This window comes from Cygnus olor, chromosome 1 (genome assembly GCF_009769625.2).
Source record: "Cygnus olor isolate bCygOlo1 chromosome 1, bCygOlo1.pri.v2, whole genome shotgun sequence".
Taxonomy (NCBI): Eukaryota; Metazoa; Chordata; class Aves; order Anseriformes; family Anatidae; genus Cygnus; species Cygnus olor.
Window position 1 is genome coordinate 48,824,229 of NC_049169.1, and position 26,789 is coordinate 48,851,017.

The 26,789-nt window shown below is 40.2% G+C and overlaps 1 long non-coding RNA gene across 1 annotated transcript; it reads left to right on the forward strand.

The window, feature by feature from the left end:
- Positions 1 to 9,709: 9,709 nt before the first annotated feature.
- LOC121070457 lies at positions 9,710 to 24,371 on the forward strand. Its single transcript, XR_005820091.1, has 3 exons — positions 9,710 to 22,735; positions 23,621 to 23,731; positions 23,815 to 24,371. It is a non-coding gene; the product is annotated as an uncharacterized LOC121070457 (long non-coding RNA).
- The last annotated feature ends 2,418 nt before the right edge of the window (positions 24,372 to 26,789 follow it).

Here is a 26,789-nt window from a genome sequence, read left to right on the forward strand (position 1 = left end):
TTAATCTCTTGTCGTGATTACATAGGATCAGTTAAACTATTTTTGTCTCACAGTAGATGTAAAATAGGTACTACAAAGGATTAAGAACGTGAATGGCACCCCGACACTAGGGAACACTTGCTACAGACATGGATTAATGAAGACTTCGCTGTACATAAGTGCTTGGGAAGTTTAGGGGAACACAATGATTTACATGTCACTTTAAACCTTTTAAAATGAGTCCATGTGGAAGTAACTCCAGGGCCAATAATTCCAGGATATGAGGAAAAGGTACAGAAATAACATCCACCAAAGATGACTTGAATAAATCCAGAGGATTAAAGTTTACTTGGCTTCCTGATGAAGGATATAGCAAACTTAAATGTCCATTTTGACCTACTTGCTCACGAGCTCTCAGTTCCTCCTTGATGGATTCCCTGCTCAGTAAGAGTTTTTGGGACAAATGTCCCTTAGCCTTAAGAGCAGGTTAACCACTCTACAGAAAGGTTGCTCGCCTTTTGCTTTCTTCAGATGCAAGACTTTCACTTTAGAAATCATTAAGATGGGATTCAACAAAAGGTATGTAGATCTTTTTTCCCAAACTTAAAAGGTTGGTTGAGGTAAAGTGAGAAGCCCATACTTACGGGTAGTCAAAGTTAATGAATGATGTGGAGATGTGATTCACTTAAGCACTACACTAGTGTCATTTGTATACTGCACAGTGGTTAGTTACACTTGAGAGAAATTCCTTACCCCTTTATTTACACTTGTTAAAGTGCTGGAGAAAAACTTGAGAAGAACTTTTTGTTCCTTATCTCCTACGTACTTTGTTCTGTGAGTGTTTAATAAAAGGCCTACCCAACTCGGTCATTTTATTATGAGAACAAATTCTGTTGCGCTGAAGGAAAAGAAAATCATTAGTTGCCACTGGAACTTGCTGGCTGTGGGTAGGACTGAACTTCAGTTTTACCACGTATTGCAGCAACTCCTGCTGAAGCATGAGCGTTTACAGTGCAACCATAGTAACGTGTTGCATCTCCTGTTCAAATCTTCTGATCTGTGATACAGCTGATTTTGCAAGCAAAACATAAGACTGAACTGTCTAGTTTTTCTTACTAATTTCTTTCCCACAGTTTTTTTTGAAAGTTCAGCTTTACAAATACATATTCAGGTCATAGATAAAATAAGTATGTCAGCTGTCAGCATTTTATTGCTAGTACACTCCAACAGTATTGTGTAGCAACATTGATTTCTAGGGTAGATTTGTGCAAGCATAATAGCTATTGAAACTATGAACTCTAAAGACCTTACTAGTTACCTGGACCTGGTGGTAATAGATATATTATCAAAATTTCAGAACGAGCTTGCTATGAAGTACTTGCTCTTGCGTAGAGTCAAAGTATAGCTTCACATCTGTATACCTTAAAAATCCCACTTGTAAGATGTTGCTTTCATCTTGTAAAGTATTTAAGGTTTATTCGAGCAATAGAACTACTCATGTTTTTGTTGCATTAGTCTTTGCTGCTGCACAGCACAAGCAGCAGCAGAAAGGCTAGCTGTATAGTTGGTCTCTGACATGAGCTATGCAAATTATGGAAGCATCAGCTGTTGGTGCTTTCTTTTTGATAAGTTAAGCATAGCTTTACAGGCTTTACAAGCCAGCAAGTATTCCATCTGTGAGGCTGGCATGTGACACTGAACTAAGAATGAGTGTGTCATCCCTTAGATGGTTAACATTTTAGTCCTTTTAAGGTAAGGCGCTTTCATTCATGCCATGATTTTTTAACTGCAGCTGTAACTAGTAATTGGTACAACCTGTGTCCTCAGTTACTGGGATTTCTTCCAACTGGAATTTAAATATACCCCAATGTGCACACAATGTGCCCTTGTTCGATTTTAAAAATACTTAACATACTGTGGCAGCAGGGCATAGGAAGGGCTCTGAGGGAAATGGAGTAACCGCCAATGCCGTTGCCAATCCTATGTTTTGGTTCAGGTAGAACAAACAGTGCAGAAAGCTAAATGTTTGTCACTTTAGGATTTCATTTGAGGTGCCAGTATGAAACCTGCAATGCTCTTATTTTAACACAAATATTGGAGATGAGAGAGCACATTCAAGACCTGCTTGCCAAATGCACGTTAGTTAAATTAGTTGGACTTTCTTTGTGAAGTAGTGAATAATCCTGTTGTTCTGTTGGTGTTCTGAGGGAATGCTCGGCTGTGTGAAACTTTAATACTAGAGCTCTTCTTAGTCTTACTTAGCATATGCTAAAACTTGTTGGTCATTCAGTGAATTTCTTTTTAAAGTGTACAATCACCTCCTAGCTCATGCCAGGTGAGCAAATGTTTCTTTTTCTCACAGCATGTTTCCCCACTGTGCCAAGTATGGTGTCAGGTCCTGCACACTTGAGTGTACTTTTGTTTCATGTTTGGTAATACTGCTCCTATAGCAAGTTGTGTTATATGTATTCTTTAAGATTCTCCATTTTTCATTTCTCCTTGCAATTTTTTTTTCCTGCTTATTCCAGAGATGTACATCTGGCTTAAGCAGTCATTCAGACCACCATCTTTTTCCTCCTGTAGTTCTTAGGGTCATTCTTAGGTCTGAACAAAGAAGTAAGGGCTTCATTGGATTTCTGATAACACTGAGTTTAGCTTTCTACTTTCCTGCTGAATCTGCAAGGATTTTTCTGGCAGATCAGTATGATGGGCCTCATCATGCCACAGGATTTTCTAATGATTGGTTTGTTCTCTCAGTCTACGTGAGAAGTTGGAAATAACCAACGTGGGGCACTGTTCTGATGTGAAAATACCATCATCGGCATCTACTTGTGTCCATTTTTAATCATATTGAATAGTTCAGAAGATAAAAAAATCTCTTCTAGTCCTTGCTAAATGTTCTTCTGGGAGGAGAAGATCATGTTGTGCTGTCTCGTGTCCTAGCTCATGATGACAATTCTGGATGCTAAATGCTCTACGACGTGTATATCCTTGACTGCCTTAGTTTAAAATGGATAAAAGAGTGGCCTGAGAGATGATTTAGACGGGGGAACTGTGCTGCAGTAAGACCTTACAAAACAGTTTACTGATGTGCAAACCATAAAGAATCCAGTTAATGTTCCTAGAGTGGTTAGTTTGTGCTGATGCTTGTAAACATTTCTGTCACCAAATTAAGCAGATGTCACTGAACATGAACACCAAATCCGCATAAGGTGTCCTTCTAATTAACCTTACTTACGCTCTGAGAATATGATCTCTTGTTATTGCACATGCTAGCAATGAAAAAAAAAAAAGAGGAACATTGCTTCTTTTCTTTGCTGTGTATCTATGTAAAGCTTATTTCTGAATTTCCATAAATCAAGCAGCACTCTACATTTTCTAAAGTTTCCTCTACTTGATGCCATAATTTTTAGCAAAAATAAGTTTATATTGGCAGAAGCTGGCACTTGACTGAAGAACATTAAAGCCGTTTTTAGTTTAAAGAGTGAAACATATAGACTGGAGATAAATAGCTCTCCTAAAAAGGAATGTATATTTACACATTCTTGGGGTAATAGCAGAGGTTATTTTTACACGTTTCAGATTTACATTCCAATGTGGCATAAAGCGAACATTGTGAAGCAGAATGTTAATTCAGTGGCTTTCAAAGGTTGGTAGAGCAAGCTGGGCTTTGACAGTAAGTGCTGTATTAATGGTTAGCAGTGACAATTTCATCAACAAAGGAATTGCAGGCTATAATTAACATCAGTTGCTTTGACACTATGCTCTTAATGTATGGTTTCAACCTTTCTTTCAGTAGCAGTTGGAGAATGCACTGTGACAAATTATTGCTGATACAAAGTAGGTCAACAGTAAAATGGCTGACTTACCATCAATGAACACATCTAAATTATTGCAACTTCATGTCCAGTGGAACTTCCTTAGTGGTTAAATCTTTTGTGCCCTCCTATTTTTGAAGCGTGAACCTTGTGTACAGCTTTTCCTAACTCCTTATTTCCTAACCATTTAATGTTTTTGTTTAAACAAGAACATTTTGTCCCAGCTGCTGGGAAGAAATCCACACAAGCAGTAATACTGCATGTGTGACAACAGATACTTGTAATAATTGTAATCCTGTAACTGCAAAGCTGGCACAGAGAAATGACTCTCAGCTAATGAAAACAAGTGAAATCCCACATCTCTGGGTTTTGACGTGTTCACTGAAAGTCACCCACTTGTGAAAACACAAGGAAAGGGAATAGGACTATGATGATATTGGATGAGAAAATCATTTGTGCACAGGGAAGTGCTTTTACCTTGAGATTCCCGTGATCAGCTGCTCAATGTCTCATCACGGCTTGCAATGACCTTTTAAAAGTTTTCTTGAGAGGTGTAGCTTTATCTGATGCTTTTGTCTCTGGGATGTCAGGAAATGGCCTCTAGCTTTGCAGTTTCTCTGGGGCATTGTAAAAGCCAGTATGATTGTGTTATGTGCTGATGATATAACTGAATAAAATTATAAACAACTATTTAATCTAGTAGGATTGTAAGGACACAAGGGAAGAGAACTTTAGCATTCTTGGAGCAACCTTGAATGTATGCAAGGAGCAGCAGTGTCTGCAACACCAAGCAATAGGGGCAGGGCTGGAGGATGCTGCTCAGCTTTCGCTGCTGCATTCCAAGACTCAGCACTCGCCCAAATGGCTGTAATATGGAGCTAGGACTTGGGCACTGCTTCAAACTCCAAGATCAACTTAAAGACGGGTTTCTAGTGCCGAGAGTATCACTGACTGGCATGGGTTGCAACTGAGAAACTCCAACAACGTGCCCTTGCTGTTCTGTGTTCTAAAAAAATCCATTAGTATTGCTTTTTATAACCTAAGACCAAGTGATGATTGGTGTCTGTCTTGGTGTTCTACTGGCTAATTAACAGGTTAATTAACAAGTTTTTTGTACTATGAGAAGAATTCTGAAAGATAACGTTCCCTTTATGCATTCCTTCCTTCCAACCTGAAGTTTAAACTAGTTCTTTTATATGTATATATATACACAAAGGCACACATACATTTCTTGTATAAATATATACATATATACACATTTAATTATTAAAGTCTTTTCAGTGGGTCACTGTAAGTCCCTGCTTCATGTGATTTAATTCACAGGTCACTGCAGATGTTTTGAAGACTTGAAATACATGTGCGTGTGTGTGTGTGGGAAATGATTCCCCTTATTCAATTCTGGTTCCTTAATACATTCATATTAACAGGAAGGTGTATTCCTATTTTTCTGTTTCAATTTTATGCATGTGAATTTGCAGCTCAATTCAATTTGCTTATTAGCTGAACAGGTTTTCAAGATTTTTTCTGGTACTGTTTTAAAAAAGCAAGTTGTAGTTATGTAAGGGATTATTTGCAATATTTTAATCAATTTAATACAAGGCTGAAATTAAATGAAGATAAAACTAAGATGCTTTCAGAATCTTAGTTGTATTCATGCTAAAGCTATGTCACACAGGAGAGAGATTTCTTGACTTTGTGGTGAGCAGTTACCTGAACCATCAGCAAAAGGTCCATTTTGGCTGAGCCTACCACCCTTCCTAGATGAATACACCAGAGCAGTTGCTTCTGTCCAGTAACATTGATGTTCAGTGATGTGTAAATTAGGAATTGGTTTACAAGTATGAAAGGCTCTATATCATAACTGCAAAATGAAATCAAGCTGTCCACCTTTGGTAAACTTAATGTTATAAATTTATACTACTGATATTAACCAAACTTTGCAATTGCACCCCTAAATTTAACTTGTTATTAATATATTTTTTTAGCCCTTAACTGCGTGCTTCTTTTCTCAAGTACAGCCTATAGTCTAACTCTCTGGCATAAAGTCAGTGTAAAATCATTCTGTTTGTAGAATTCAGATCAGTAGAGAAAAATTAAGGCAGTGGAAATGGCAATATCAGTCTGAATCATGATGACATTAAAGCAAATGATAAATTTAGTGTTATGTTTGTAAAGGATCTGATTCTGTGTGACTAAGGTACCAGACTATAAATTTTGATGGTATTTATCACACTTTATATATTTAACCTGGGTGAGGCTTTTGTAATAAGACTGAGGAAAAGCATGTTGCAAATATAGAGGTGTTTTTCAGGGGGACACCTGAGAAAATATATCTGCTTGATTGTTCATGCAAATGTTCCTGTGAATCAAAGATCGATGCTCCCAGAAATGACAAGTCCTGCATCACAAACATCAGAACACTGGCTCTGAACAGTGCCGGTGATATTTTCCACAGTTATTCAATATAAAATATGTGCATGTCATTCAAATTTGACATCACTACTAGTAGAGTTTACTGAAGTTGAAGAAGTTAGTTTCAAGCCAAGCTGTCATATGTACAAAATGTCTCTGAATGATCAAACTGATGTAACCCCATGATAAATTCTGCTGATTTCCTTTTCTTACCCTTTCTTGGTACACACTCCTAACTACCACAACATCCCTTTGTAATCAGTTTGCAGTCAATAAAAGGAGGATTTCAAATGGGATTTGCACTTTCCAAATCTAAGACCCCAGCCTTTGTACATTCCTAATTTCACTGTTCTGAGTACCGTGAAGACTCCTGACTTACTAATGTGAATACGTCATCTGCCCTTTAGTATTTTATGAGATCAGCTATGTGTCAAAAGCCTTCTCAGTGAGGCAGAAAATGTGTTTTTTATTATTTCCATAGGCACTGGAAGGCACATTCAAATCTTTATTATTGACTGAAAAGAAAATTTCCTCTTATTACCAAAGAATAGGGAGAGTGAATAGGCTGAAAAGTGAATGCTGCACACCTACTGCATCATGATCTCATTCTCAACATGATTGCCTCGGTGCTTGCCAGTTCCAGTGCTCATGAGTCACACTCCAGTATGTGATTTGCTTAAAAGCAATAAATGTCAGCACTTTTATTTACAATCTGCCTTTGAAGATTTGGAAGTCATAACTTCAACTTTTTTTTTTTTCTACAACTATGAAGACTAGAAGTGATCTTTACCTTTTTCTTTTAAATGAAAGATGAAAGCCTTGACTGATGTATTAATAGGTCTGACCAGGCTGCAGTGGGCTAAGATGTTACTATCCAAATCCAGACTTTCCACTGCTTTGCCAGGAATTACCGTTCTGGTAGGAGGGGTGGCAGAAAGTGTATCTGGTACATTCCTTGTTTTTTCTGATTCTTGCTCATGCCAGACAGACCCCAGCACCTGAGGTAGGGGCCCAGTGCTGCTCTCACATCTGCTGGGGAGATGGCGGCCTCTGGCAGATGGCTGGGCTGTTGGGGACGTGATTTTAACTCCCGGATGTGTGAGTCTTGTGAGCTGCTGTTGCCACCTGACTCCAAGAGCTGGGATGTATGAAGCAAGCACGCTTGTGCTGAGATGTCAGGAAAGGGTCATGTATGGGCTGGGGGGGGAGGGAAGGGAGTGGAGGGAGCAAAGACCAGACAAATAATCCGTACAGTGAGTCAGTGGGAGAGAACGGTATGTAATTCCAGCCTAATTGTGACTCACAGACCTATTGTTTGTAGTCCTTGAGAGAGTGTCTGATCACGTGGGCTGTAATATACACATTTATATGCTGTCCTTCGAGACGAACAAGAGAATTTATGAATAAAAAATAATAAAAAAAATCCCCCAAACTAAGCTTTTAATTTTGGCTTACCTCTTTTTTTGTGCATATGTGAAAGTTTCCATTTATTCTAAATCACATTGCCTCAGGCTCCTATGCTAGTAAGCTTGGCAAATTTTGCTTTTGAACTAACTAAGTGTGTTTGCTAGGAATTGTCTAAGCCTTGTAGAGCTGCTTTTAAGACACCTACAGGAATGCGGGGTGCTGCTCCACAGCGTTCATGTTACCTGCTTGTTAGGTGGCACAGCAGTAGTGCCTTGGGAACCTGACTTTGCACACACACAATTCAGTGGATAATCCTATCCTTCATCTTCACGGTCCTTGAGTTTGGTATGTGTTTGACTGCATCTACTGTTAGGATATATTGCTCGAGTCCAAGATAAAGGACAGTGCTGATTTCCTGGAATGAGGTTCACAAGTGACCATTTTCTCCACAGCCTGCTTTCCAGACGTAGCTGTGGGCAGTGTGGATTCAGTCTGGGTTGCATATAACATACTGTCAACGGATAAGGGGGCTGCAGTGATATAAAAGGTGAAGTCATTCCATCAGGGGTAAAGGGGTAGTTATATAAACTGTAAAAAGGACTTTGGGGCTAATGATTTGTAAAGAAAGAAACCCTTCCAATGCAAATTACTCGGGGAGAGGTAATCGTGGTTTGTTGGCTGTTCCAGTGTTGGACCTGCACACTGCTTTACCTTCTCCAGAAATTTAGGTTACTAAAAACATTTACCAGTTCTGTTACTTACATGCTGCGTGTATGTAAAGGTTCATTCATACACATGTACAAGAAGCTTAATCATTGCTATGAAAGAGGAGATTGCAGTGGCTTAAAATATTAAAAAAAAATCTGCAAATACCTTGGTATGGTTAAACAATGATTACTGCATAATATTTATGCAAAAGTGGTGGACACATCCAAAGGCAGGAAAGCACTCTCTCTTCTCCCTGGAAGCTTGCAGAGAATTATTATATTTCAGCTTTTTATGTGAAGTTCTGCCTTTTGGAAAAAATGGGAATGAGAGTAGAGAACTGGAGAAACTTGACCGTGGAAGGTAAAATGAAAGTCTGAAGTTAGGGCATGTTGAATCTCACTTATAAGTTATAACATCCTTAAGCTATGAATAAATGTCCTCTTGTGAACTAACTTGGCATTGCCATCATCAGTTTGAGTGGAAATTAATTTCTTTGGTTTTTATCAGGACAGACTGGTCTGCAGGTGGGGAAAGTAATTTCAGAGAGGCTTGTCACTTCTTTCACTAGCACCCTGCATCCAGCCAAGAATGCCTCTTCAAGGCCTGTTGGCTTCTCTCTCCCAATATCATCTCTCTCCAGTTGTGTCCGTGCCTGAGTTTGAGGCCTCTTCCCTAGGCTCTGCTTCTGGTCAATGAAGAGAAACAGACTTTCTTTATGGACAATCCTCAAACTAATTGCAGCAGCCTATGCTAGAAGGGATGCGCTCTTAAATAGGCACTGGTTTCTCTCCTTCATAGGAAGAAGGTGAGAGAACTTGTTCAGAAATCACTGACTCCACCAGATTAGGTGAGTTGCGCACCAGGCTTCTGAACAAAGTCCTTCGGGTGATTTTTTAAGGAGTATTTAACTCAAATTGCATTGATTAGATACCTACAACTACTTTATTCACTGTTAAAGTCCCTAAAGAAGAATAGCTTGCCCTTCTCACATGTTCGTTTTGCAGTCCAGTGGAATTGAAGTACCTTAGAGGAAATCATCAGCAATATGTTTCCTGAATTTCAGGAACATGCACTCAAGTAGTGGGAACAGTGGAAATGTATTTCTGAGAAGTTGCAGGGTATGGTTCGTCTCATGGCAGCTTCCCATGCTCTGTACACGTGGGCTGCCCAAACTACTCTTAGGAGGGGGATATGTAGATGAACATTTCTCCCCAGGAATATAAGTATTTTCATTCTCTTCTCATTCTTCTTTCACTTTTTTGAAGTCAGTTCCTAAACACGGGGAGTTTTGTTAACCAAGCAGAGCTCTCTGAACATAAAACTAGACCTTCTAAGTGCAGCTTCCTTTCAAAAAGCACACTCTAAGAGGACCTAAACACATCTGTGTTTTTTTGTATTGGCTATGTTGAGTTTACACATAAAACACATGGCTTTGTTCCAGCTGCCAGGTGCTCAGCTGCAGCCCCAGATTGGAGCCCAGTCGGACTCTTGCTCTTCAGCAGGAGCGGCTGTGGGCAGATGCTTTGCCCTCCCAGCCGTGTTATAGCCCTAAGTCAGTTGTGCCGTGTTTGGAGAGAAGAAGCTTGGTGCCAATAAACCCTCTGAGGAATCACAGGATGGGACTCTCTGCTTTCAAGTAGTGTTGTAGGCCCAGAGGAATAGAAACGCTACTAGGATGCAAGGGACGTACTTTCATTGCATCCAGGGAAGCTGGTGAAGACAGCTGCTGGCAGTTTAACATAGTTGTTCTTCTGAGTCAAACTGCTGGGCAGTAGATGCTGCTGGTAGTACTCTGCAGTTCTGCAAGGGCTGTGTGTGTCATGGGAACACTGTTCCCCGTGCTACTGCTGGATTCTTGTGAGATCTTAAGGGTCTTATACAACATTCATTTTATTTAGGAGCTAGAGATCACATACCTGTTTCCTTTTTGTAACCCATTGGTGAAGATGTCAACAGTTAACTTTATGGAGTCACAATAATTATATATATATATATATATATATACATATATATATATATATTTTTTTTTTCTGATGCAATTCCAGGTCATTGTTATTTTTATCACCTTAGACACCCCTTTTTGTACAGGAGGGATATGCTGCTACCAGGCTGTTGGGCCACAAAAAACAAAGAGGCAACTGGAGAGCCAGCACAACTCTAACATAGCTGCTATAAAATTGTCAAGCTAGTTTTGGATGTGATGGAGGCTGCCCGCAAGTTCTCTTACTTGTACTAATGCTCTTCCAAAGTGCTTGTTTGGGTTTTGCTTCAAGAAATCAGGAGCATTCGTCTTATTAAATTGTCATCTTCTGAAACAGGGCTATCTCATGGCACAGAAGTTGCTTAATCTTGACAGGGAAGGGCAGCCAAAAAAAGAAATAGATAAACTCTGAGAGGTGTCCCTTTGTTAGGTGGTGCACTGTACTCCACCTTATCTTCCTTTTAATGTTCTGTAAATAAGGCTGCCTCCTACTGTGGTTATCTCTCCAGGTAAAACTTCTAAGATCAGTGATGGTGAGAAGGGTCAGGCACTGGGCTCGTCTTCACGTTCACATACAAACCACTGACTTTCCTGCTTCTCGTTAGTTTCTCACTTGTGTTTCCTTTAAGTGGTAGGAAGGGTTTTGCTTGTTTTTGTCTTGTGCTGTGTATTTTCTTGCACAATGAAATGTAAACATCACCTTTCCTCTGAGTGTTTGGATATTCAGTGACTGCACAAAACCCTACAACACCATATTTTTTGCATTGTGATCCATTAATATGGTCATGGTGTGAATTTATCCCACTTGTAAGTTAATACATTTAGAAATAAATAATTGTGGGTTGTTTTGTTTTGCTGTATTTTGTTTTTCAAAGTAAGCTGCCATTCAGTCTTGGCTTGTTGTCTATACTTGTGAATGCTAATGGAACATTTGAGTTAAATCCAGTAAAAACTTTCTCGGTTGACTACCACCATTCAGATTACATGGAATAGATTAGTGTTACCTTGGGCTAGAGGGAAAGATGCTGTTGATTGTTGCAAATGAATTTCTTTTTTGCTAGTGGCAATATAGGAATGAGTTGTGGTTTAATTTTTTTTTTAGATCAGGTCTGCTCCTACTCTCAACAAAGAACATTCCCAAGCTCTACTTGATTTCAGAGAGAGCAGAATTTGTCCCTTGGTACTCTAACATACAGAGCTGTCATTTGTTTGGATATTTTTTCCAGTCATAATAGCTTTGTTAAGAACTGTAACATATCACAAAGCATAATAAATGGAACAGAACTGGCTGTTCTCAGAAAGACTGTCAATGGAGACTCATCAGTGAATGGAAATGCTTCCAGTGAAGTTCTGCAGGGACCAGTACTGTAAAAATGCTATTAAGAATTTTCATTACTCTTTTGAAAATACTTATAAAATCTCTGCTCTTAAAATGCCTATATGCCACAGTTTGGAAGAACATAAAACAAGGACAATAAAGTGCTGATCGTGAACAACCTATGTTGCTCAATAAACAGTACATATATGTTGTATTTGACCTTACTGAAACATATTCAAAGTCACTCACTTAGGAATAAGAAATATAGGTCCTCCATCCATGCAATGGGAGACTATGTCCTGGAAGTCAGTGGCTGGAATAAATTTGCAGCTCATCAGAAGAGCAGCTGACAGCACAATGTTATAGCAGAAAGGGCCAGTGAGACTCCTGGGTGTATAAAAATCAGAGGGAGGAAAGGTGTGATTTTACTTTGAAACGTAGCATCACTGATGCCAGGAACATTCTTAAGAATCATAGAATGGTTTGGGTTGGAAGGGACCTTAAAGACCATCCAGTTCCAACCCCCCCTGCCATGGTCAGGGATGCCACCCACTAGACCAGATTGCCCAGGGCCTCGTCCAACCTGCCCTTGACCACCTCCAGGGATGGGGCAGCCACAACTTCTCTGGGCAACACGTTCCAGTGCCTCACCACCCTCTGAGAGAAGAATTTCCTCCTAACATCTAATCTAAATCTGCCCTCTTTTATCTTAAAACCCTTCCCCCTTGTCCTATCACTGTCTGCCCATATAAAAAGTCACTCTCCATCTTTTTTTATAAGCCCCCTTTAAGTATTGAAAGGCTGCAATGAGATCACCCTGGAGCCTTCTATTTAGGCTGAACAGCACCACCTCTCTCAGCCTTTCTTCATAGGAGAAATGCTCCAGTCCTCCAATCATCTTTGTGGACCTTCTCTTGACCGACTCTAACAGAACCACATCCTTCTTGTGCTGGGGGCCCCAGACCTGGACACGGTACTCCAGATGGCACCTAACAAGGGCAGAGCAGAGGGGGACAATCACCTCTCTCAGCCTGCTGGCCGCTCCTCTGTTGATGCAGTTGGCCTTCTGGGCTGCAAGCACGCACTGTTGGTTCATGTTGAGCTTTTTGTTCACTAGATCCCCCAGGTCCTTTTCTGTAGGGCTGCTCTCCTCTCCCAGTCTGTGTTCATGCCTGGGATTGCCCTCACCCACATGCAGCACCTTGCACTTAGAATCATTGAATCATTCAGGTTGGAAAAGACCTCTAAGAACATGTAGTCCAACCTTCAACCTAGTACTAAAGTCCACCAATAAACCATGCTACTAAGTTCTAAATCTACACGTTTCTTGAAGACCTCTGGGGAAGGTGACTCAACCACTTCCCTGAGCAGCCTATTCCAATGCTGCACAACCCTTTCAGTAAAGAAATTTCTAATATCCAACCTAAACCTCTGCTGGCACATCTTGGGTTCATTTCCCCTCGTCTTACCACTTGGTGCTTGGGAGAAGAGACCTTGCTATAGCCTCCTTTAAGGTAATTCTAGAGTGGTCTTGTTGAACGTCATTAGGTTCACATGGGTCCACTTATCTAGCTTGTCTAAATCCCTTTGTATGGCATCCCTTCCTTCTGTTGTATCGACTGTACCACTCAGCTTGGTGTCATTTGCAAAATTGCTGAGGGTGTACTGGATCCCACTGTCTATGTCACTGATAAAGATATTAAACAGTACCAGTCTTAAGATGGACTCCTGAGGGACACCACTTGTCATCAGCCTCCACCAGGACATAGAGCACTTAACTACGACTCTCTGAATGTTGCCATCCAGACAATACCTTATCTACTGAATTCCACCCTTCAAATCCATATCTCTCCAGTCTGGAGATCAGGATGTCATGTGGAACCATGTCAAAAGCCTCACATAAGTCCAGGTAGATGACATCGGTCGGTCTTCCCTTGTCAACAGATGCAGTCACTCCATCATAGAAGGCCACCAGATTGGTCAGGCATAATTTGCCCTTGGTGAAGCCATGCTGGCTGTCTTGGATCACCTCCTTGTTTTGCGTGTGCCTTGACAACTACATCAGCCAGTTCTCTCAGGACCCTGGAATGCATGTCATCAGGCCCCATAGAGTTGTTCCTGTTCAGTTTCATCAGGTGGTCTCAAACCTGCTCTTTGCTTACAGTGGGAAGGACTTTGCTCCCCCAGCCCTCACCTAGAGGTTCAGGGAAATGAGAAACCTGGGAAGCCTGACTGCCAGTAAAGACTGAGGCAAAGAAGTTGTTGAGTACCTCAGCCTTCTCTGTCTGTTACCAGTTCTCCCTTCTTGTTTTTCAGAGGGGGAACACTCTCCTTGGCCTTTCTTTTCTGGCCAATGTACCTCTAGAATCCTTTCTTTTTATTTTTTTGCATCTCTTGCCAAGCTCAGTTCCATCCATACCTTGGCTTTCCTGATCCCACCCTTGCACATCCAGACTGCATCCCTGTACTCTTCCCAGGCCACGTGTCCCTGCTTCCACTGCCTGTGCATTTACTTCTTGTGCCTCAGTTTGACCAGCAGGTCCTTGCTTAGCAATGATGGTTTTCTGCCTTCCCTGCTTGATTTCCTCCACATGGGGTTGGAGTGCTCTTACTAAAGAGAAGTGCTAAACTTCTCTTAAAGGTTAAAGAGTTAAGAGTTCTCTTAAACTTAAAGAGTTGCCAGCTCTGATCAGTTCCTTTGTCCCTAAAGACAGTGTCCCATGTTGGTGCTAACGTCAGAGTAAGGATTTCAGAAACTGGGGAGAGGGCAGAGCAGTGACACCAGAACAGCTTCAGGCTTGAAAGTGTTCCTGGGTTTTAGACCTTAGCTCTCTATCTTGGTTAGCTTATCAAAAAGACAGGACTGAGGATCCGTCTTACAGCCTGCAAGAGGTTATTCAACATGTAATACTGAGTGACCAAGAATGCTAGAGCCCTATGGAGAGGCAGATAATGAAAAGCAAAGTCTTAGAAATGCCTGGATCCTGGCATTTTTTGGGATTGGAAATAGATCATATGTTTTTCACAAAGAAGTTTTCATCCTTCTAGCAGCCCACCAACAGAACCAAGGGCCCCATTTCCTGATGTTTGCAAATCAAGACCATGTGCCTTTCTGGAAGATATATTAAAGTTAAATATACGTTAGTAGGTTCAATATTAGAAAAACTGGATGAAATGTGGAGGCTTGTGATATGTGAAAGGTTGAAAAAATAGAACAGTTAATAAAATATTAGATTATTAGACTTTTTATTTGTCTTTAAATTCTGAGTTTGCAAATATGTAAACTTCCACATTTTGAGAATTTTCTCAGTTTTGCTTGCATTCCCTGAGCTGTACCATGCTGTCTTGGCAGTCATTCTTTATATATGAGCCTATGGTCCACTAAAGATGTGCAGATATTTTTGCACCTACTTCCTAAGCTGTGCCTGTTGCAGCTGTTCTGATAAACAAGATCTTAAATAGGGTATAAGAGTATTTAGGGATCATCCTTTTCTTAGAGTAGAAGAACTCTCCTTCCATTAACATCAGTGATGCATACACTCTTAGAGAGACACTTCCTATCTTTTCAAGAACCACTGAGTTGTTTTTAACTCTTATTCTCTAACAAATTACAGGGTTGTTTTCTACCTGTAAACTGTACCTTTTAAAATACTTCATGTTACTCCACTTTTATGAGTGGAGTCAACCTTCTATTACTATGGAAGTGTCTGGGCAGACATAAAGTAACATACAGGTGGCAAGAAGTACTGTGAAAATTAAGTCTTTTATATGTTCACCTGAGCTGGTATAGGAAGCCTGGAGGAGAAGGAGAGGCACCCAAGAAATCTGAAAGGTAATGGTGTTTTTCTGCTTATTCGATGCTTTCAAAATTTTTACCATTCACACAGAACACTTTCACTGCTTTGATGCCTATATTTTGATTGTGTTATGATTTTGAGCTCATAGTTTAGTGAACAGAAAATAAGGTAAATACAAATAGGAAACAAAAACATGCCCAGAGTTTATATAGGAAACATGACTGAATGTCTGCAAGTGACGGTTGTTTCAGTGCATGTTTCAATATTTATTAGACTCCCAAATCCATCTCACAAGTGCAAAGCATCAGTTGCCACTTCACAGTAGCAAATTAGTTACCTGCATGAAATTCCTTGTTGATTTGGCCCTCTCTGTGCTTAGTATAATATTTCAGCATGGACTATAGTATTGAAAAACAGATTCCTGATTGGTCTTGCCTTTTATTTTCATAAATGTATTAGTGACTAGAAATGACAACTGAGATTGGGTTCTAGATTCTAGGAAGAAAGGGTCTCCCAGGTAAGGGCTGTACAAGCTCAATAGGCATGGTTGCAAAGATACAGCATTTTGTATATGTTTTCCAAAATACGTGTGATGTACCATAGGGCATGGGAGAGGAACACAGGTAATCCAGCTGTCTTAACCGTGATGAGTACTTCTAATTGCAGCAGTTACAAAACTCATAGCTGGTGGATTTACCTTGATTTCTTTTTCCGTAAATGCAAATTTAAACAAGGAACACTAAATGAAAGAGGAGCTTTTGTCTTCTGCCTGTACTGGCCATATTTTCATGCTTTGTCAGTCTCTACTGAGCAAATTCAAGCTCCTGTAACCTGGTCAGTTTTGTGAACGAGTCATACCTGTGAAAGTGATCCCAGGGTTCAGCCCAGCAGTTGTTGCATTAACAAGCATATGAGGGTTCTCTCAGCATTTTATTGTTGTTATGGGGAAGCAGATGATTTTGGAAGCTTACAGATGCTGGTGGGTTTAATGCCAACATTTTCTTTAGGCCTTTTAGTGGCCCAGAAATCACCTTTTTTCTTTGCCAGAAATATAATGTTCTATATATTTTTTCTTAATTAAAAGATCCATAGAAATCTGAATATGTTTTTGTGAAAGAGGCTATCTCATGTAATTCCTACACTGAACAGATTTGAAGTAAATGCACTGGACATCCTTTCCTGTGTATACCTTTGATATAACTTGTTCTTCTTTATCCATGTTGGGGCATGTTGGTGGTGTCCTGCAGCTGCAATAGTGGAAGATAACTAATGTAGCCGTTTAAAATGGGCTTAAATTGCAATAGTGAAAGATTTTAGCATTGTTGATTACAGGCACTTTAGTGACCTGAAAGCTTGTGCACTGCCACCTCTGTGGTGGCTTTGTACTCTTAGTAGACAAGATACCATGCCTTTTTGTGGCTCTTCCCACAGAAATGTGCCTTGGGAGCAGCCCTAGTGAGCAGTGCCACAAATGTTACATCAGATTTGCATAATCAGACAGCCCAGGTTTATTAGAAAGATCTTTCTAATGGCTTTAAACTAAGAAAGGGTAGATTTTGACTAGAGATAGGAAGAAATTCTTCACCACAGAGGTGGTGGGACACTAGAACAGGTTGCCCAGAGAATTGTGGATGCCCCAGCCCTGGAGGTGTTCAAGACCAGGCTGGATGGGGCTTTGAGCAACCTGGTCTGGTGAGAGGTGTCCCTGCTCATGGAAGGGGGGTTTGAATTAGATGATCTTTAAGGTCCCTTCCAACCCAAAGCATTCCATGATTCTGATTCCATGGGCAGTTTCATAGTTTAGTACTCCTTTTTAGTAGCAATAAGGAATCACTGAGAGAAGCGTGAATGCCAGAGAGAGCAACCTGCATTGTATGTCCTTCTCCTGAATTAGATATACTTTAGATGTGAATTTGCTGGTTTATCATTGTTACATAGGTGTTATATCATCACAAATCATCTAAAGAATTATTTTTACAGAACTGTTACTTTTAGAGGTCAAACCACACAACTGATAAGTGTTCAAATTGCCCCAAAATGAAATCTACTAAAATATCTGCTGCTTCTCAAAATCTTCAACAGTTTCCAAATGAAAATATTATAAAATCTGAAACCTACATGGATTGCTTAGCAAATGTTAAAAGCAAAGTTTTATATGTCTTATAAAACTCTGATTTTTTTAAACTTTTATTAAAAAAAAAAAAACTTATAAAACTGCCATATTTGTTCATTCAATTTAATCTAACTCTGCAGAGGATTTGGTATTTCTAAAAGAGATACTTTTTTTTTTTTTTTTTTTTCTGCAAACAAAGAAAATAAACTCTACAACAAACAAAAACTCAGTTGTAATTTCACCCTTGTTCTCATGATTTTCCATAACTCCATAAAGAAAATGAAAAACTACTTCTTCATGTACTTTGTAGTTCTTATGACCTGAGGATCAATTCAATAAAGCTTATGATAGTATCATTGCTGACTTTCAGAGAGACTTTATTTTCATTCCACAAAGTGTAGCCTTAAGAGCTAATGGGAAATTTCACTCGTTAGTATGTGATTTGTTTCTATCTGTAGTAAAAGAGCAATCTTAAGGTTAATACACCAGCATGCCCTGTACAATGGTAGATAAAGACACTGCCTGTTATCTTGTATCTGGACATGTTGTCATGAACTTCAAAGCAAGGTCGAAACCTTAGCTTCAAGCTTTCATGCCCTTCCATTTGCCTTGTTCAAATCCTAAATATAAGCTTTGGTATCCTTCAAATGGTGTCATGACACTCATTATATACCATCAAGGGCCAGATTTAAGAAGCAAACTAGGACTCAGGTCCACATGCAGTATAACCATTGCTTAAACTGGCACGGGAGGAAATAACAGAAACCCAGAGTGATGGCAAACTTTTCCTGCTTTGCTTCATGTCTGTTCCTGGTACCAGGTGGCCAGAGCACCACTGATCAACTGTTCCCAATTGGAAATAGGACAAAGGAAAATAACATGATGGTTAGGGAAGGCTCTGATGAGTGCCAGGCTCTCTGGGCCACAACTCAGGCTCTGCTCTCAGCTGAAACCCAATGCAAATACAACCTCCCCAAGCAAGCTCTGACACAGCACAGGCTGCCAGGGGTATCTTGCAGGTAACATTGCTGATTCCTTCTACTGTTTTAAATTCATGAGGTTATAGTTAATCTATAGGTACTGCTGCTCCACATATATTATTCAGTTTTCTGTTGAATTCTAGAAACGCTAGTGCACGCAGTTGGATGTTCTGAAAAATATGTTGACAATAAGGCATACTACGCGCAGTGGTAAATAGAGATAATCTCTTAACAAGGCTCTGGTTTTGTAGCAGTATGTAAAAGATATGAGGAGTAAAAATGCACCATGTTGGGATAGTTAGGTTCCCTTAGAAGAGGGTGTATATGTGTGTGCAGTGGTCAGATAGCTATCCTGCAAAACACACTGCAGAAGGCGGTGCTGGTATCTAACTGACAGATCAGCAGCAATGCTTCCTGCTAAGGGTGCATCATCCTGTATTCTAGTACCAGATGAGGGTTTATGGCTTTTTTGTTTGCTTTGTTCATTATCTGGGGTTTTCTTTTGGGGGGAAATTGACCTCTCATTCTGATGCGTTGAATAAATCAAGATCACCTGGCATTAACACTTGGAAGAATATTTGAAAAACACCATTTCAGAAATTCAGTCCTCCCGACTCTGAAGCAGTGGGCCACAAACACCAGATACACATACACCAGAGCAGTTATCGCCTTGTGATCAGGCACTCAATGGGCAGCAGAAGGCTCAACCTCAAGCCCTTCTTCCATTAACCTGATGCCATATGTCTGCCTTCTAAGTCTGCATGAAGACTGTTGGAGTATGAAATATTCATTGGGAAATGTACTGTACATGAGGATTCAACTATGAAGCTGCTTTTCAGATCTCTTTTATGTAGTTTGATTCAAAATTTTATTCTGAACCTGAGAAACCATTTCATTCTCAATGTTTTATCAAAAATAAGCCATTCCCATGAAAGTTTCCACTTCTGTTAATCACCATTTTTTTTTTTTTCCAGGGTTGAATGAATTTTCAGTTAGCACTTCTTCATAGAATTATTATGCCCTTTGCCATAGAGAGGTCTTTTCTGGCTATGGTCTCAGTCTGGTGTTAAGGGAGTTGATACATTCTTGCATATATTATACCTGGACTCAGAAGGTTTGGGTCTAACTTCTGGGTTCATTTTCAAATTGCTGAGGGACTGAGGTTAGTTTACCTCCCTTGTCCTCTTTGAAAATGAGAATACCGGTACTGATCTCATTCATTGTGTGCTTCAGGGTCCACAGATGGTGTATTTTATGTGTACATTTTATGTGTACATTTTATACATGTTCCAAGGCAACATTTTGTTTCAACAAGATCCAAAGAATGGGCTTTTCTAAACATTTAATTTTATTGTTACTCTTGAATAATTGAACCATGTGGAAGAGGCACATTATATTTTCTTCTTGCTGGGAATGAGAACTCAATCCATAGTACTACATCCTCTATGGGTCATTTACTTTTTGCTTGGAAAATGGCATAGCTTATCCCCAAACCAACCCTTTGTTACAGAGCAGGCATCTGGTTTGTGACAAGCCTGTTGACTGGGATCTATCATCTAGATTTATAAAAGACTTGCATGTCCATTCCGTGAATATGATTGGATTACTTTGGCTTCACTCACAGTTTTGTTGTCGTTTTTGTTCGCCACTGTGAAGTGCAGCTTCAGCCGTTGCGAACGAGGGGGGTCTGTCAGTTTGCATCAACTGATGAATTTGCCTAATGATTTCCCTCTCTGTACTCTTGCCTCTTGGAGTGGCACCTTATGGGTGGTGTTGACTTCAGAACAGTAGCCCCATGTTAATGCGCGAGGCTTTATGCAGGCCTGGAGCACTGAAAAATATTGTCACTCAACACTGTTCTTTCAATACCTAGTGATGGTTTGCCTATTTATGTCTCTTTCTGAAATTGTGACCATGTCTATCTGTCTAATAAAGCAGCAAAAAGGTGGGTCTTTCATAACTTTACTAAAAGCTTTTCAATTAATCCCTGTTGAAGTAATATAATTTGGTTTACTGTAAACATTATTTTTTAATATTAACATCTAAATTGTTGTTTTGTCTCTCATTTTTGCTGTTGTTTATGTGTTTATTCCCTCCAGGCACATGTACTATAGCTTTTAGATATGAATTAATCATTCTTTCTCTATCACCAAAAAAATCACGTTTATATGATATCCTGCAGCTCTCTGTTGTTTACATAGTATTAGCATGGGGAAATACTACTTTCAGTTTGATACATAAAGCCCTCCTTGTCTCTTGTGCTTTTGTCTGTAGGCTATTATGCATGTGACTAAAACCGTGCATGACTTGAGCAAATGTTTGAATAGGGTTCTTGTGCAGTAGGATTGTATAAGCCATTAGGCATACTCTCTTTAACTTGGTGATGAAAACATTGTGGTACATTTGGTGGCACAAAGTGGAGTAAAATTCCCTTTGTGGAAGCAGAATAAACAGCACTCTGGTTTGGCTTTATTATTGTGCACATGGCTGTGCTGCAGACTTCTGGCAAATTTTCAAAGACCAAGAATGAAAAGCGTTAAGGTTACTGAAGTTATGGAGAGAAAGCTGGACTGGAAAGAGATAAAAAATGTATTGCTTTTTTTCATTCTGAAATTTGAAATCAATATTAATCTTTGTGTGTGTGTGTCTGTGTCTGTGTCTTTAAAGCCCTGAAATCTGTTAATTGACATATGGGATTGTTGCTACCCATCTTTTCTATGTATAAAGTCTTTTGTAAGAGCATTGTTTTTCTTTTCTCTCTGTATGTAATGAATACTACAACTAGGGACTTGAATTTTGCTATGGGAATGTGAAAAACATGGGAAGCTGCCCTCTGCCAAGCTATTTCCTGAAGGATCCACTTTACATAGTGCTGAATCAATGGCCTGTCAGGTGTAGTTATATGACATAGTGATGATATGAGGTCAATCAGATGAAACCAAGGTATGTATTCCCAGCAGATCCCAGCTATCTGTTTAACATTGTCAAACTGAATTTGCTTTGGTACAGAGCATCCTCTTTCAGCTTTATTTGTTTCTAAATTTGCTTAACTCTGAATTTGCATCTATTTTGTGAAATTCTAACAATGGAAAAAATGTTTCATTCATTTTGTTTTGTCTTGAAATACTATGCTATATGTTTGCTATTTGGTCTTTCAACACAAAACTCTCTTTGTTATGTCTATTTGCAGCTCTTCCTCTTCTAGCCGAAGGGTCTATTCCATGTAATAATGTGAACAAATAAGTTCTCTGCTGTAATGGTGATGTGGTATTTAATGAATCTATCCTACTGTAACATAAATCCAGTATTTCCTAAACATGTGAATTATTTTTTAGAAAACATTACCTTATGTATATATGCATATTTCTTAAGATATTGTATCTGTGAAGAAAAAGATACACAAATTAGGTATGTTAAACAATATTTTTCATGGAATAGCTCATTGTGCCCTGGAAAACCTGCATCTTACCAATGTTTCAAATATTTTCATACCAGAGGGGAAATTATTTTCTTGAAGTGGATTCAAGATTTTCCTTATTTCCTAAATAAAATGAAAAAAAAAAAAATCCTGTCAGCCTAATGACTGAAAAATGTAAGCATTAAAAACAAACACATTTTTGACATGTTGTGTACAGCACACAGTGAATAGGCAAAACAACCTTTTAGCTATTGTACACTTCTCTTTGGGAGCAGAAGACACAAACAATAACTCACTGTAGAAACTAAATATCTGGATGAAAAAATGCATTTCTTAGGTAAAGTTATAAGAAACGAGAGAGAAAAGGTGGTGTTTGTTTTTTGTTTTGTTTTATTCTTAAGGAAAAAGAGACAATGTTGTAACAACGACACTAAAACTAGAAAATTTCAAAATTCATATAAAAATATCTCATTCAGGAATGAAGACGGTCCTACAGAAAGCTGCTCTAAAATTTTGTATGAAAAATCTCTGTTTTGTATTCAGATGTAATTCATCCTTAATTTTATCCTTGCTAAAGATAGCCTAAACACTGTCATTTGAACACAAATTAGTGTAAGTTTGCTTTGTGGTTTCTTTCTTTCAGATTTTCTGAAGTCATCTGTTGATTTTCTGTGCTGCAAGATCAGCGCTAAATCATTTTAACAACTGTATGCTATGTTTCAGAAACATAAAAAATTGCAGTTCTTCAAATAGAAGCAACAAAGATCTCATCCCACAATGGAGCACTGGAAAAAGAACACAAAGGTGGGATGTAAGATGATACCCTAATCCTTTAATGGGGGGTAATTTGTAGCTAACTTTTGAAGTTTTATACACAATTTGAGGAAAAGAGCATCCCACCCATTTCTCTTTGTATGCCCCATAGAATTCACATCCTTCCATTTTTGTTTTTGTTTCCTTGAATTGTGCCTCATAACTTATTGTCATTGCTCATTAGCTGTTGATGTGTTAGGAAGGTTGTCCAGACAGTGACACTGCATGGAAATAGCTGAGAAGTTTAGATGAGCGATTCATAACTCACAGTGACCTTTAATAAAATGCAAACCTAAAGAAAACTGCTTCTAGTTCACCACATCCAAAACAAGGTGAGGACTATTATTGTCTTTAATCTTTGCTTTTGGGATATTTAATGGTATTCTACCACAGAGGAAACAAATCTTCACACGTGAGCCTACTTTTATGGTTGTTTTGGTGAATGGGATGAACTGTTTCAACTCTCTTTTCCCCATATCATCAGAGTTAGGACCTCCTGGCCCAGCTCTCAGCCAGGGCTGCTGCACAGTGTGACAGCAATCTTGAGTGCTGCCGCCTGTTCCCACTTTCCCCTTTATCCTGGAAGGAAAGATCTGCACGTAGCTCCAAATGCTGTGCTGCCTGTGTTTTCTCTTTCCAATTTTTCCCTATTTCCAGCAAAGGATCACTGGGTTCAGCCTCCATTCTCCTCTCCCCTGCCAGGGCTGTGCCTCGGCAGCAGCTCAGATTGCCCCAAACCTGCTGGCAAGGACAAGGCTCCATATGAAAGCTTCATGGGGCAGCAGGGGGAGGTGGGGGCTGGAAAAGACCGTGCTCTCCAGGGAAGCTGTGTTTGGGCAGGCTACAATCTGGCCCTCAGCGTGCGTCTGCTTGCAGCAAGGGGCCGGCAGCATTGCTACCTGGGGAGAGCCCACTGGCGGGCAGTGAGCACTGGGGGCTGCCTCCATGCTCCAGCGGGACCAGGAGGGCCCAAGCTGCCTGCACGAGGTGAGCAGCCCAGCCAGAAGTCTAACTCACTGACTTTTCCCTAATCCAGTTTATCAGAGGGTGAAATTGTCCTCTCCCCGCAGACAAACGTAGTGCCAAGGCAGAGCGCTCTCCTCTCTCTGCTCTGCAGGATGCTCAGTGCCCTGCATCCTGCAGCTCCAGGCAACGTGGCTGAGCCTCATCCTTCCTGAGAGGGATTTTGTCCAGTGAGATCATCTGGGACACTTCACAAATCTCTCTGGTGGAGACTTACAGGGTACACTAGTCTGTTCATATTTCTAAAAATGAGCAAATACCTTCTCTGTTTGGGACTCTTCCCTCCATTTTTGTGGCACTGGGTTGACTACCCAAGCAGGGCTTCCTGCCATGCTCTGAAATGAGGAAGATTATCCATGTGCAGCTTGAAAATGGAGCTATGTACCTGCACATGTTCAGTCCCATTACAAAGAAGGCCAGGACAGCAGGAGTAGAGGCAGAGGACAGCATATAATTTTTATTTATATTTTTCTTTAAAGTGAAATGTAAAACCTGCTACTAGAAATAAATGCTTTCTTCACGGTGCAGTAACAAGGAAGGGAGAACACAATTTCCAAGCAAATTGCAAAAGTTCAGGAAATTCTTGGCCCACTATTTATTCCAAGTGTTGTGGTTTAGCCCGGCTGGCAGTCAAACACCACACAGCCGTTCGCTCACCCTCCCCCCTCCCTCTCCGGGATGGGGGAGAGAAATGGGAAAGTGAAGCCTGTGAGTTGAGATAAAGACAGTTTATTAAGACAGGGAAAAGAATAACAACAACAATAATAATAATAATAGTATTAATAGTAATAATGTGTACGAAATAAGTGATGCACAATGCAATTGCTCACCACCCGTTGACCGATGCCCAGCCTATCACCGAGCAGCCGGCGGCCCCCCCTCCACCCCGGCTAGCCACCCCTATATATTGTTCAGCATGACGTCAGATGGTATGGAATACCCCTTTGGCCAGTTTGGGTCAGCTGTCCTGGGTCTGTCCCCTCCCAGCTTCTGCTGCATCCCTAGCCTGCTCGCTAGCAGGACAGAGAGAGGCTGAAAAGTCCTTGGCTTGGTGTAAGCACTGCTCTACAACAATTAAAACATCAGCATGTTATCAGCGCTCTTCTCATTCTAATCCAAAACATAGCACCCTGCCAGCTACTAGGAGGAAAATTAACTCTGTCCTAACTGAAACCAGGACACCAAGTGATAGAAAAGAGAAGGAAAAACTCTATGCAGCATAAATCATATTTTTAAAAATTTCCCAATATTGCTTCCTGTCTTTGTACTTGGGCAGCAGATTGTGCACAGAAATAAAACAAATTTGCTTTATCTTTTCAGAAGAAAGTGTCTGCTATATCATTTATTGGCTCTTACTCATTTGTTCATCCAAAAACAGCAGGAAAAGGACTTTTGTACTGAGAACAGTCAAGGTCAGGAATTTTTGTTTTTGATGTTGGCTGCCAGTAGCTTGACTTCTCTGACTACTATTTTCAAGCCAGTCTCAGATAGCAATCTCATTGTTAACTTTCAGGAAGAGATCTCACAGCTACAGGTAGCTGCAGTTGGCACAGAGCAGATTTCAGGACAGAATTAAGGATCTTTTACTGTCTCAGTCATATATGTGCCAACCTCAAATGAAGTTAATCAAGCCTGCTAAAATTGACCCTAATACTGTAAACTGTTTTTCATGCACATGCAACCTTGGAGTCTGTATGAGCAGAAATTTTACTTAAGTAACGTGGTTTACAGAATCAGGGCCTTACATATCACTATTCACCATAACAAATATTTCTTTTCATAGTAAGTGATCAAAAATGCAAAACACTTGTGGTTTTGTAGGAAAGAGAACCAATAGTCTGCAAGTGATGATCTGCACGTCTGGGGCATTTTTCAAGCCAGAGTACCTTGACGTTGCACAGTCAATTCCATCCTGACCAATTCGCACTCAAACTGCAATGTTTTTTACGCCTCAAGTTAATGGCTACAGGACAGTAAAATAAATCATTAGCCAAAATACCTATGCCATAAAATGGTGGTATGTAAATATGAGCATTTCTCATTGACTTTAATTTCCTGGTAACAGGGTATTTTGGTGACAGGCAGACGCAGCAGGGGTAGAAAGGTAGAAACGTGCTGTAGTGTGCACTAGTGTATACTAGTGCCATGTAGTTCCATAGTGTAAAACCGATCCATTACACTAGAGTGTAACTTTAATCATACGTGCACTGACAACTCCTGTTTAAGCAGTCTGTGGCACAGAGAGAGATTTCACTTTTATTTCACCTTTTAATGTAATTTTCAAGATTTTATGAATGTGTCAGTTAGAGATATCAGGTAATGGAAAGCAGGTTTCAAACTCTTTGGAGAAGCCCAATGAATTACTAACCATATGGGCTTTTGTTATTAAAAGAAAGCTGTAATAAGACAAAAGATGAAGTAAGACCAGCTGAACACCGATCTGAGGAAGTCTGATGCGAACCCCAATACCTTGGCTTGTTCACAGGCTGCTCCTTTACAAGGCTGAAAGAAAACCTTTTTCAACGCTTTCTTTCTTGGCCGTGTTGGAAAGAAAGCAAAGAAAAAGCCATCTCAGCGCTGCTTTTCATGGTCTGCTTACTTTGTTTTCACACGAGATCCTGTGCACTACCTTTGTGTCCCCCCCACCGCCCCCCTCTCCCCTCGCTTTTTAGAGAGCTCCCTGTGCAAAACAATGGCGAGGCCTGATAACAACAGGCAGTTGCTCTCGGCCCGCCCGGCTGCGTTGCAGGATTCACTCCAAGAAACCAAGACGGGTGTGTTGACTCTTTTTTCCATCACTGGCCTTTACAGTCAGCGGGCCAGATGGCACGGTACGGGTGCAAAAAATAACAAACAATAAATAATGGTGCAACTTGCAACGTGGACTGAGTTTGGTTACTTCCACTTCATCACACTGTTTGCAAGTCCCTTTGATGTACAACCTCCCCCCCCCCCCCCCCCCCCCCCCCCCCAAGATAATGAAATGCTGTCGCAGCTGGCTAATGGCTGGGAAAGTGCAAAC